The sequence below is a fragment of the Rhinolophus sinicus genome, linkage group LG10, assembly GCF_036562045.2.
Source record: "Rhinolophus sinicus isolate RSC01 linkage group LG10, ASM3656204v1, whole genome shotgun sequence".
Classification (NCBI taxonomy): domain Eukaryota; kingdom Metazoa; phylum Chordata; class Mammalia; order Chiroptera; family Rhinolophidae; genus Rhinolophus; species Rhinolophus sinicus.
This window is the reverse complement of record NC_133759.1, coordinates 50511917-50526276: the sequence shown is the minus strand read 5'-3', so window position 1 is coordinate 50526276 and position 14360 is coordinate 50511917. Positions and strand designations below refer to the sequence as shown.

At 37.7% G+C, this 14360-nt stretch overlaps 1 protein-coding gene across 16 annotated transcripts in view; it reads left to right on the top strand.

Moving 5' to 3' along the window:
• Window positions 1-14360, top strand: part of ERC2 (ELKS/RAB6-interacting/CAST family member 2) — a 918423-nt gene that overhangs the window by 288289 nt on the left and 615774 nt on the right. The gene's annotated exons all lie outside the window — the stretch shown is intronic.

The following is a 14360-nucleotide window of genomic DNA, read 5'->3' as shown; positions in this document are numbered from 1 at the left end:
AAGCTAAAATTAATGAAATAAAAACCAAACATGCATTAGAGAGGAATACCAAAACCAAATGCTGATTCTTTTAAGAAATTAACAAAAACGATAAAGCCTGGTTAGAATCACTGAGAAAACTAGAGACAGCATAAACAACCAACATCAGGAATGAAAAGGGGACATTGCTATCAATCGACTTGATTTGAAAAGTATGGGAGGGTTTTATTAACAACATTATGATAATAAAGTTGAATCTTTAGATAGATTTCTTTAAAAACACAGCTTGTTGAAACTGCATGTGAAGAAGTAGAATATCTGAGTAGTCATATGTATTTAAAAAATGATTCTGTAATTTAAAATCTTAACCAATAACAACAAAAATCCTGAATATTCGAAAAGAAAACCTAATAACAACAACAACAAAACTGCAGGCCCAGATGGCTTCTTCAGTGAATTTTGCTAAACATGTGAAGAGAAACATTTCATTAATCAGACAGAAACTATTCTAGAGAAGAACAAAAAGAAGGAACACTTCCCATCTTATTTTAGGAAGCCAATATAATATTGATACCAATACCCAACAAAGCCATTACAAGACAGGAGAATTATAAGCAATCTCTCTCACATGCTGATGTAAAACATCCTAGTGAACTGAATCCAATGACAGTTAAATCAAGTGGTACTTATTCCAGGAATTCAAGCTCTAACATTGAAAATCAAATCAATGTTATTTACCATATGAATAGGATGAAGGAGAAAAATTAATATCATTTCAATAAATGCAGAGAGAGCATCTGATGAAGGCAACATCCATCCATGCCAAAACAAACAAACAAACAACAACAAAAAACCCTCTGAAACCTTTTGGAAAACTCAGATTACAGGGAGAGGATTTTCTCAATCTAAGAAGAGGTAGCTACAAAAAACTACAGCAAATGCCATATTTAATGATTAAATGTTGAAAGCTTTCCCTCTGACATAAAGAACAAGACAAGAAGGCTTATTACTCTAACTTCTATTCAACAATGTTCTGGACATCCTAGGTATAAGAATTAGAAAGGGAGAGATAAAACCACTTTTATTTACAGACACGATAATTGTGTTTGTACAAAATCTCAGTGAATCCATATATAAACTATTAGATGAATAAATGAACTTTGCCAGATAACTGCTTAATATTTTAAAATGAGTCATATTTCTATATACCAGTAACAATTACAAAATGAAATTTAGAAAACAGTATCATTTACAGTGGTATTAAAAAACTCAAAATACATAGGAGTAAATCTAACAATGGTTGTACAAGACCCAATTTAAATAGAAGATACAAAATACAATTAAATATGGAATAACCAAAAACTCGAAACAAATGAAATGGCAATTACAGTGGAGTGGATAAATAAATAGTGGGTATTCATACAATGAAATGCTATATGGCAATGAGAAGGACCAAGTTATTGCTTCATGTAATGACATAATTGAATACCCTCAAAACAGCGTTGACAGAAACCAGACACAAAAGAACACACACTATATGATTCTGTTTATATGTGTTCCCAAAACAGGCAAAAGTTATCAGTCGTGTTAGATGTCTGGACAGTGCTTAATCTGGAGGAGTAGGGAGGGGTGGAGGCTGAGAGGGGGCACGAAGGAAGCTTCTGAAGTACAAGTAATATTCTGTTTCATGATCTGGTTTTCATGTGCCCAGGTGTGTTCACTTTGTCATATTTCATCATGCTAAAAACCTCTGATTTGGCTACTTTCTTATGTATAATATACTTTAAAAGTTCACTTAAAAATAAAGGAAGAACAACTCAACAATAAAAAGACAAATCATGCCATTAAAAACTGGGAAAAGGATTTGAATAGATGTTTCTCCAAAGACAACATGTACATGGCCAATAAAGACACGAAAAGATGTCCAACATGATTTGTCATTAGGGAAATGTAAATCAAAACCACAGTTAGATAACAATTTATCCCCCACTAGGATGACTGAAAACAAACAAACAAACAAAAGAACTATAAGTGTTAGGGAAAATGTGGAAAAACTGAATGAAACCTCAGGTATTGATGATGAGAATGTAAAATGGTTCAGTCTGTTTTGGAACTGAACTATTTGAACTATTTGGCTGTTCCTCAGTATGTTAAACATAGAGTTACCATGTGACCCAGCAATTCTTCTCCTAGGTGTACATCCAACTGAATTGAAAACATGTGTATTCATAAAACCCTGTACATAAATGCTCATATCATCATTATTCACAATAGCCCAAAAGCTATAACAATCCAAATGTCCGTTATCTTGTGAATAAACACAATATGGTATACCATACAATGGAATATTATTTGGCAATAAAAAGAAATGAAGCATTGATATATACTACAACATGGATGAATCTTGAAAATATTATGCTAAGTGAAAGGAGCCAGTTGCAAAAGGCCACACATTATATAATTCCATTTATATGATATGTCCAATATAGGACTATCCATCGAGACAGAAAGTAGATTCGTGGTTGCCAGGAGCTAGGGAGAGGGGAGAAAAAGGAGTGACTACTAATGGGTACAGGGTTTTGGGTGATGAAAACATTCTGGAATTAGATAATGATGATGGTTTATACACTGAATTATATACACTTTAAAAGGGTGAATTTTATGGTATGTGTATTATGTATATATATAAATAAAACTGTTATTAAAAATAAATATATTACAAAGAAAAGATCAATAACTTTTATTACTTAAAATATCAAAGCAAAACTATAAAATAACCAACTAAGAGATGTGTATCTAAGATTTATAGTAGAAACTTAGTATTTTTAATATGTAAAGAGGTTATATTTTATCAGTGTGGAATAAAAGCTTGAGAAAAAAATTGTACCAAATGTTGACACTAATTTTGGATGGGGAGATTATAAACGATCTTTATCCTCTACTTTTTTCCCCCCAAATTTTCATGTTTTCAGTAATGTACATTTATTAGGTAGGAATGATCAGGAATTATTATTCAGGAAAAACAACAATAAGTTGGTTAAAAGAACAATCATCTTTCAAAAAGCTTAAAGATGCACAATTTCTTCTATTCTTGTTTTCTTTTGCTGAACTGAGAAGTCTCCAAAGGGGAGAAGGTTAGATTATTTATGAAAATTGACAATTGGCTCTGTTGCTTCCTGCTTCTTTGAGCGCCAGCTTTTGCGTCTATGAAATGGGATCATGATACCAGCCTGCATAGGGTTGGGTGGGGATTAAAATGGATTAAGGCCTGGGAAAATCTGACACATAATAGATACTAAAGGAATCCTTTGCTTCTCCATCTCTTCCCTTTCAGTCTGGAAATTGAGTTTTACCTGTAAAAAACAGTTGGTACATTTGGGCAAGCACCACCAAAGGGAAGGAATTTAACAAGTACTTCAGGCAGAGTATTAGCTCAGAATACACACATAGTTTGCTTGTGGAAAGATGTTAAAAGCATCTTAAAGGAGAAACCAGTGGGGGTAAAAAATAGCAACTCTCAGTGGGCCAGTGGCGTAATAAATGACCTAGGGACTAAGCTTTCTGGCTGTTGGGCGCTTGTCCCCTCTGGCCCTCACTCTTCTCATTTGGCAAATAAAGGGACTAGACTAAGTGTCCTACTTTCAAAATTCTACCAAGTCTGGAGGCTTGGCAACTGGGAATTTGGAGTCCCCAAGGTCCTACCAGGGATGTCTGAATTGACATGACGTTCTTGCAAAGTTTAAATCTCTGCTTTGTTAGCTCCATCTTGGCCAGCGCTGCTCAGGCCAGCAGCCCCTGCCCTCTCCCTTGCTGGTGCTCAGGTTCCCAGCCTATTGTTTATTTAGGGATTGCAATTTCCTTATTGGCGTGCGCCCCCGCCAGCCGGGTTGAGAAGTCAACCACAGCCTCCTGTGAACTTCGCTTTCAAGTTACCGTAATGACAGTGTGCCGGCCGTCACATGTCTCATCCCTAAGGCATGGTCCAGTTTCCACATCCATCAGGCCACGCTGGGGACTTGGGGTGGCCTGAATTCCTCCACTGCCTGTTGTTTTTTCCGTGAGACAAACTGGTTGAACATAGAAGGATTTGCGGTATGTTTTAGAAATCCGAAGAATGAGGCCCCAAACCAGGGCTGTTGGGGGCCTCAGGGAGGTGGGTTAAGAGGAATGGGAAGAGCAAGTTCAGGTTGCTAGAAGGCCAGCAAAGAGAGCTTCCTCACCCAATCTTTTCCTAAAGAGCGCTGGAAGAGAATAGTGGTCAGATGTCCGTCCTTTTTTATGATGCCCTGAAATTGCAAAGTAGTATTTCATTGAACCTCTGGGAATTCAAACCCTCTTTGTATTCATATGCATGTGAAAGAGGACGTCTGCTCCAGGCTAAGGAACGGAGCGCGGCTGCACACACTGAAGACTACGCTCTCATCTGGAAGCAGTTTCAGAAATTTCTTCCTCCCTTTCCTCTCGCCCCAACCTTTTCCCTATTTTCTTTTGACCTTGCTCTGTGATCTGTCAAGGCTAAAAGTACTGTGGGGAAGAAAGCACCCAAATAGCACAGCTTCTCGGTGCACACCTTCTCTGCTGCCCATTTCTCCTGAGGTTGGTGTGGGGACAGCAAGGTGGCCTCCTCTGTCCTAGTCAAGGGAAAGCTTTGTAGAGAGAAACATTTCAGATTATTAAAGGTGTTAAGAAATGATTAAAGAAGACAACTTAGGGCATACAAACACATTTGATTTAATGCTTCGTGGAGCAGGCAGTCTCCATTTGGAGAACTGCACAATGGGGCCAAAGGCAGGAAACTTTTATAGGATGAAGAATAAAGAAGGAGGAAAAAAATAGGAACTATCGTGTTGGCCAGGGCCATATAATCAACCTTGCTTGGGGTGAGAAGGAACAAGGAAGTAAGCAGAGAGCCTAGCGTTGGCTTGGTGCTCGGAGAGCGACTTACTAGATATACCGCTTGTTTCTGGTCAAGAGGAGCATTTCAAGGGACTTGACCATTATGCAAATTTTGGTTTGCTCACGTGGGACCCTGGGCAGAAGCAGCTCCACCTTGGGCCCAGAAAATTATTTCAACAAAGGGAAAATCTTAGGCAAGTTATTGACCTTCTGTAGGTTTCCTGACCTTAAAATGGGTAAAATAAGCATTTAATTCATAGGCTTAGGGCAAAGATTAAATGACATTTTTCTGGCATAATACTTGCATGAGTAATCAAAATACATTAGCTGTTGCTATGAACTGCATTTTAAACACTGGAATGAAGAAACATTGTTTGCTTCTGTCCCATGCTATTGTGTTCTGTATTCAGATAATGTAAATGTATTTATATTTTTAACAGGAAGAAAACATACAAAGTGATTAAAAAAAATATGGTGAATGTTTAAATAAAAAAATTCATTACAGTAAAAGACACATTGCCATTGATCCCCCTCAAAATACTGCCATCTTTCTTGCCACTTTCTGAAGCAGTTCTGGAAGTCCTCTTTCGTGAGAGTCTTTATGAGTGTTTAAGAAATGATGTACGTAGAAAACAGCCTGAGAAATGGGCAAATGGTTTCATCCTCCATCATGACAACGCTCCACGTCACACATCACTTCTGGTACAGCAGTTTCTGTCAAATAAAAACATTACGCTGTGTCCTCATCCACTTTATTTACGGGATCTGGCACCGTGTGACTTCTGGCTCTTCCTCAAAGTCAAAATGATTCAGGACATCGAGGCAGCCACAACAGCACAACTAAAGACACTCACGAAAGAGGACTTCCAGAACTGCTTTAGAAAGTGGCAAGAATGATGGGATAAGTGTGTTTGAAGTGAGGGGGAGTATTTTGAGTGGGATTAATGGCATGTGTCTTTTGCTGCAATAATTTTTTAAACGTATTCACTGTAATTTTTGGTCACACCTTGAATGTATAAAAAAGAAATCTTTTGATGTGCTCTTTTTCCCAACCTGAGGAACTTACAAATAAATACAGATTTTTGTATCATACCCGCCCCTCCTGAAATGGAATATTTTTGGGAGAGGCCAAGTCAATAGTTTTTACTCACTCCCTAGATGATTCTGATACACCTAGTCCACAGACGGGCACTAGAGAGCCTCTGGATTAGTGTATGTCATGGGCACATGGACATTATTTTGGATTAGCCAGTGCTCCCTTGCATGCACTAGGGATGTAGAAAGCTCTCAGGATTAATTGAAGCAGCTTTTTTATGTAGGGCTGATATTCAGCTGAGAGGCACAGGTACATCTACATTGGTTGTTAAAACATTGAAGTACTTCTCTGGTTACCCCAAACCTCAGAGCACCCCCCGCCCCACACACACACACACACACTGAAGTCCTTACCCTGGGATCCCCAAATCCAGCAACTAAAGAGTTAACCCCTGGCTCTGCAGGGGCTTCCCTGACCAGGTTCCAGGGCTCCAGGTGGTGTATGTTCTAGTTGGTGTTTGCCCTGATTGTTGAAAAACTCAGCCATCACCTCCCACTCTATGGGATTTAAAACACTGGGGTTCAGTTTTCAATTATGATAACATAACTCCATTGAAACTGCCCTCATGTCACCAACGGCATCCTAATTTTTTTAGCCTTTAGTGTCTCCAAACCTTTCTTTGACTCCTCTTCCGTTTTGAAGCTTCACTCTCTTATTTTCTGTGACTTTTTCATGACTTCCATTATTTTTTAACCCGTCTTTCTTTTGGCAATTCCTCCAGTGCCTTCTCTATCCATGATTCTCAACCATGTCTGAGATTTCTTTCACCACTAGACTGATGATCCGTCATCTCTATTGTCTCAACTTCCATTTTGGCTTCTGTTTTTATTATTAACTTCCCAAAGGCCATTTTATTGCCTTCTTTCTCTTTTTATCAGTTATAAATGACTCCCCGTCAGACCCACGTACAAACTCCTGGCTTGACTCTGAAGCCTGGTTATCATTCAGCCTGACTTTCCTTTCGTTTCCAACTCCTCTGCAACTACAAGTGATCATACTTTATAATCAGCTTTGTCTTCGTGCTCCTCATTGATACACACGCCATACTTACTCTCTTCTTCTTTCAACTCATATTATTAAATATTATGTGCTGGACACCAGGCCGAGTGTTCTTGACTTTGCGTGTATGATTAATTCTGGATGGAAAGAATTTCCTCTTTGTTATAATCTTATTCTTATCCATCTCCAAACCTTATAATAGGCGCCTGTGCTTTCTAGAGATTCTTGACTGTGCTATGGTGGCTTTACCCATTTTTGAATTCTCTCTCTGTAGATTTACATCTAATTATATTTTGGTTTTATCTTTCACATTATCATTTGTGTATTATACTGTTGTGGTTACGAATGACCAAAACTCAGCTGTTGTATTTTGGTATTCTGGAAAGTGGATGATTCACATATAGCTGTATCTGGCTATTCAAATTATATTATAAGGGCCCAATCATTTAGGCAGATTCTTAATACATAGATTCAAAGAAGGTCACAACCAGCCACAGGCCTGTACTTTTTATCATTCCTAAACTCAGAAAAGGAGAGACACAAACTCAGAAAGGGAGAGGCCCCTGTATTTATATCAGTCCCTTAAAACTGGCCTGATGGCATCATGAGTTCATTCCTGAATCAGTTATTGTATCCAGAGGATCCATGGAACTTGCCATAGGGCACAGTCACACATCAAAAATCCATTAAACTTACAGGGAACTGGGGAGATGTAGTTCCTAAAAGGAAAAGAAAGCTGAGCAGATTGACTGAAGAGTAACAGATATATGCTACCTCCAGGAATAGGAAGGAAGGTAATCTTTATAGAGCCTCTACTGTGTCTTAACTATTTTTCTGGAAGGTTTACATGTCACTCATTTAATTCTCCTAACAACCTTGGGTTATAGGATTACCAAGGTTAGGGATATGCTCACCAAGTTAAACAGTATGGACTAAAAATAGAAGCTACTCTTTTCTACATGCATACCTCACAGAGCTGGCAAAGGGGCTTATGATAATAACGACAAACTTGACTCTTCAGGGGAGGTTCCATAATAGGGGCTTGGCATGCATTACTATCACTTGTAATTTTCTTAACGTGCTCGTGAGCATGGCCCTATCTCAGAGAGGCATAGTCTCTTGCCCAAATTGTAAAAGCCTGAGCAAGGATTTGCATGCAGGTTTGTGACTCTCTAAGGGTCAGCTGGATTGTTTTATCTTTAGCTCTTTTTGTTAGACCTGAGTCTGTCAACAACAACAAGAAATTTGTATGTGGACAGCAAAACCTCAGAGCTCACATAGTGTCCAGCACAAACCTCTAGAGACACGTCTTCTGCCCATGGGTCATTTGTACTGTGCACAGACAGCACGACAGAAGGACGCTTCCAGGCCTGGGCTTCGTGAATCATGAGTCAGAAGGAGGAGAATGAAACCATGAAAAGAAACATCAAAGCACCCTAATTGCTTTTAATTTGAACTAGTCCAACCTGATTCTGTGCTTTTGTACATTTTGCTAGAAAGAATTAGGTACCATCTGAACAAACAGACCAGCACAAAAGCACCACCACCAAAAACTAGCATGTCCCCTGTCATCTTCTAATTTCGGTCATCATCTTTATATAGGTTGATAAGGCCCAAGAAGACGAGGTTTTGATTTTTTGTTTTTCATCCTAACGTGGCTTACGCCCAAGTCAACTTTTTCTGGTGTGCTTAACTTGGGCTCACATAACCGTGGTTAATCCCACACAGTAAATCCTTCCAAAGGCAGGGCATTACTCAGAAAGCCTAAGAGCAAGGGCTGCTCAGTTATGTTTGCAACGACAACGAGATGATTTATAAAAGTTAAGGCTTCAAGAGCCCCTGTGGTATCCAGTAATAATAGTCTAGAATTTTATTCTAAATAAAGTGTAATATAATTATGTAGGGATGTTTCCTGAACATTAGATCACGTCTTCTTCTTTAAACCAAATTGGCCCTAAGTTTGTTGATCAACGGCCGTTAGACCGATATGTGATCACGGTGAGTTTCATGCTTTGTAAAAACTGTTGGTGTTTTCTTTTTTGGCCTGATATTAAAATGAAACCAGTAATTCTTACTGTATTTGAAAGGAAAGCACATTGTGACACTCAGCAAGAACATAATTGTTACTTTTTGTGACTAAATGATATTGCTTTTTTGGTGTTCCACCCACTCTCCATTTCAGTGTTCACAGTTCCTAGAGAAGAATTGAAATCTGGTTCTTGCTGTTTAAGGGGAATATCATGTTTGACAAACATAGAAAGGGTAATAATGGCATCCTGGCTGGCAGTGATGCTGCCGAAAGTTTACTCCCAGGGTTGCTGTACACATACGCCAAGTTGGGTAGCTGTTGAGAGTAGGTTCATATTTTTCTCAATATACTTGGGCAGTGAAGTTGTCCTGGTCTCTTCTGCACTGGTCAGTCTTGCCCCTTAGATCTGCTGGACACCTGCAATCATTTAGAATGCCCACTTCACCTGTGAAAATGCCCATTCATATTCAGTAGTTCTGGGTGGGGGCCTGAGATTCTGCATTTCTAAAAATCTCTCAGGCTATGTCACTGGTGCTGGTCTGTGGACAACATTTTGAGGAACAAGGATCTAGACTGTCCTCCATGTGAGAGAGAGAAGAATGCCCATGAATCTTGTTGAGATCTGCCCGGTATCTCACACAACCTGGCAAAGTGACTGGTACCCAACAGATGCTCAGTATATATGTTGAATGAAGGAGAGAACTCCCCATGTCTGTGTTTACTATCAACTGTAGCAGACATGTCGTAGAAAAATCCAGAGATTATTTTTGAAAAAAAGATAAAACAGAGATAAACTTATTTCAGTGTTCCCACCTGACTTTTCTTCTCATTGCTGGAGTCCTTGCACTCATGGACTGGTGTTACTAATAGTCGTGGCTGATTGACGACTCTGCAGGGTGTGCCCATTGGGTAGTTTGCTACTAAGAGGTCAATTCCAGTAGTTTATTTATTAGTTTCCTATCAAATACCTATTTTTGCATCTTTTGGATAATAAGTGTAAAATAGTCTTGGGGATGAATCTTTAAGTAGGAGTTATGATCTGCAATATATGTATAGAACTTTTACAAGTATTTTATGAATATTTGGGAATAAATAATTTGAAAGAGATATTCAATTCAGATATATTTTTTCTAACTAATGGGGAATGAAGCAAACACATTTCATTTATTTATTTTTCCTCCTGAGACTTTCCCCCAACAGTCTTACAGTCTTCAACCAAAATGTAGTATAAAAGCACAGTTTCATGGTTGTCCTATCTCAAGAGTATTTGAAAAATGTCACGTGAGACATGAAATGAGGAGTTCCAGGATCATAGGAGTCTTAATGTGCTCTCCCTGCGCCGAGTTCAGAGCAGGCTCTCAGTAAACCACTTTGGAGTAACAGAAGCTGACAAAGTGATTTGGATATTTAAGCCCCCGATTATTTTAAATTGGGTGTAGTCAGGGCAAGTTTTCCCTTGAAGAATCCAAATTATTGTTTTGATTCTTCACTTTCATATAAAACCCGGAGCTTAACATGATAATTAAAGTCCTATTTTTTCCCCCCAAGAATTGACTTCCAGGGGAATAATATTAAGAAAAATCGCGTTAAGCAGAGTACTCGCTGTAGGACTTCCCAGGACCATTGATGCTAATAGGCATTGGGAATCCCCAATAAGCATTTCTCAAATTTACTTGACCCTGAAACCCCCTTTTTACAGAGCGTTTGGATTCTGTGGACTTTGGGGGAAAGCTGTTCTGTGTTGTATTTCATTTTCCCCATCTCTAAGAAGGCCCACAACTATGTTTCGAGAGCTTTTGCTTATTTGTGAAGCATAATCAAGATGAGTATTGGAAAATCACTACATAGATTAAAAATATCATTAATAAATAATATTTAAAGATGTTCAGATGAAGAAATCTCTGGTAATCAGGAGTAAAGTGTTCCTTTACCTTCTAAAACTTTACTTTTCAAGTTGCTACAGCCTATGTCTTCATTTAATTTTTTTCTCTTTATTCTAGATCAGTGTTTAGAGTTACTGAGCGTGTGCATTTAGTATCTATTCTGAAAAGCAGCACCCATATACCACATTGAGCCATATCAGGATTTGTGAACTAGTTTCCTTCCTTAGTCCTCTTTAAATATAAATAAGTTTTTGGTCATTTGTCTAGTTTTAGAGGTTTTTAAAAGAGAGGAAAAAAAAAAAGTTCTCCCTGTATTCCTGAAACTGAGGCAGTTGAGAAGTTGTGATCATAGCAGTTGTTTAATTTGCTTTTATTTTTCATGCTTATGTCTCCTCTTGTCTTGCTCTGGTTCAGCATTTTGAATATCTTCTTGGGCACAATCAGTACATCCCCTAATATATCTATGTATTTTGTATCTGTTCCTTTCTCTAGATCTTAATGATATTCTCCTATCTCCTTTTCTGTATGCTCATGATTTCAAGTATGAGTTCTATTACTCTTTTATTGACTTCTTATGTAAGAACAGAAGTATTATTAAGGGCAGAAAAATAAACCTTTATTAAAGTGACTTCCACAACACCCATTTCTCTTTTCTTTCCTCTTCATCTTCATCCTCTTCCTTCTTCTCTTCCTTCTTCTATTTTGGGACAACTATGGCTAAAGTAAAAAAAAGATTGTGAGGAAAAGGAAAGCTGTTGGTTAAATTAAGAAAATTAGTAAAAGGTAAAAATACAATTTTCAAAATGTGTTTCACCACTTGGTGAAATTTTAACTCAGATGTTTATAGGGCAAGAGGGTTTTCTATGTTAAGAAACTTTCTATCTTAACTCAGTTCTGATCTTTCTTTAGCAGTATGTGATATTTTACATTCCAGTATGAAGCTCCTTCTAACCCATTTAGAAGATGGCAGTCACTAACTAAAGCATCCAGAGTTGACTGTGGGGAAAGCTCCCCTTGCTTACATAGCTGAGACCTGAAATTCTACCAAGTGCTAACCAAAAAGTAAGGTATAAGATGTGAGGCCTACAAAATGTAAAGCAGTGTATACACACACACACACACACACACACATTTATGCATGCATACATACATACATATACATGCAAATGTGGTTACCTTAGACATGTGTCTGAGATTCCAGAGGTTTTTATGTAGGAAAAGCAGAGATGTTGGCCCTTCCTTTCATACTTAACTTCCAGTAAACTCTTATAAATATTGTACTTAGATATTTGTAAATCTCATCAGTAGCCAACTTGTATCTCAATAACGAGAGGAAATCTACATCATATTGATATCTATCTTCTCCTGTATTCTAAATATAGTCTTAAAGCTTTCACAGGTATAAATAAAAATGTTAGCAATGGGTATATTTGGGTGATGGGATTGTGGACAATCAAAACTATCTTATCTAAATAGCTTCTCTTTTTTTTTTTTTATAATGAGCATGTCTCAGTTTTATAGTCAGATAATAATGGTGATTTAAAATGACTCTCCTTTACTTAGGAAAGCTCTTAGGAACTTGTAGAACTTCTCTTTCCAGCCTTTTTGTTACTGCTGCTCTTTTTATCTGCAGAGTTCTCATAGCTCAGAACACATGAGTCATGGAATATGACTCTACATTTGTCAGCTTGGGCTGTCATAACAAAATTACCACAGACTGGGTGGCTTCGAAAACAGAAATTTATTTTTTCAAAGTTCTAGAGGCTGAAAGTCCAAAATCAGGCTGCCATGCCAGCATGATCGGGTTCTGATGAGAGTTCTTTTTCTGGCTGGCAGATGGCCACTGTCTCACTATGTTCTCACATGGGGGGGGGGAGAGAGAGAGAGAGAGAGAGAGAGAGAGAGAACAAGCTTTCTAGTGTCTCTGCTACTGAGAGCACTCATCCCATCATAAGGACCCCATTCTAATGACTCCCTCTAACCTTGGTTACCTCCTAAAGGCCTCATTTCCAAACACCATCATATTAGGGGTTAGGGCTTCGACATGGGAATTTTGGAGGCACCCAAACATCCAGTCCGTAACACTTCCCTCACTCAAACTGGAAGGATGCAAGATTCCCAGAAATTGCATCTAAAATAGAAAAAGACGGGCAGGCTATACATAAAAACATTAATGGTGGTTATCTCTGGACGGTGGAATTAGAGGGGATTTTCTCCATTTCCTATGAGTTTAAAGTGTCTTACTTTCAAAACTAGGAAAAAAATGCAGTAAGTGTTATTTTTAAAGGAAAATGGAATACCATAGAATGTAACATTCCATAATAATCTTGCAAATTTTATAGTCTCTTTATTTCATCTTCTTGGGGTTTGTCTGAGAATTAATAAAGTGTTTCCAGCACTTAGAGCACTTGGGTCTTGGCACCCAGTGGAGCTCAGCAAGTAGCTGTTGCTGCTCCTCGTTTTCCTGCTAACGATGATAATGTTAATGGTAATTATTGTATTGCCACATGAGACATGTCCTCCAGCATGTAATGTAGAAAAAGTAAAATAGAAAATAGTCACAAAGTCAGGACAGACACATTTGTTGCTAAGCTTTATTTATTTATTTTTTTAACAAGTTAGTTATAAATTGAATGGCCTATTAATTTTCTTTACTTTTGAAACTCTTAGCTTTTTAGATTAAAAAATGAATTGTTTAACAAAATTAGTTGGTGGCTTATTTTGAATTAACAGTTATAAATGTAATATAAGCTCCTTGAGTCTGTACAATAAAATGTCAGGTAGATGTTGACAGTGAAAAAAGTTAAAGCGAAACTTGCCACATATTTCATTCCAAAGACTGATTTGAGCCTAATAGTCAACTTGGGGAGTAGTTTTTTTACCCTGTAAGAGCTCTCTCTTCTCTACTTCCTAATGCATCGTTTCTTATGCTCTATCTTGTGTGTAGAGTCTGTATTAGTCCCACATTCTAGTTTTTTGACTCTGTCAACCAATAGGTTAGAAATGCCTTGCAAGGTAGTAATGGTTTTTGTCACGCGGGGAGCTGACTGTTTGCCAGATAAATCCTGACATTGTGATATATTATTTCCAGTTGCTATAAATTTTTAATATTTAGTGTATCAGTCATACGAAGTCGACTTTCAGTTATTTAATTTCACTTGTGTCTGTATTTTAGATGAGAATCCTTTTTCCCATTAGTAGATTTTAATTTCCTTTCCTCTCACAGTCAAATTCCAAGCATGCCTTATAAAACCAGCCACAGAATATACACGTGAACAAACGTTTTTTGTGTTTACGAGTAGACTCAAGAATATACACTTATATATTTTCAATTACAAACTTGTCCACTTAAATGGTGTTTTATTTTCTAAGAGCTTAGATCACTTTTATCACTGTTGTTTTGGTTATTTGATTCCCAGATATTAGACAAACATATCTAGAGGACTCTCTATGTTGTATTGAGACATGATCTTTATTG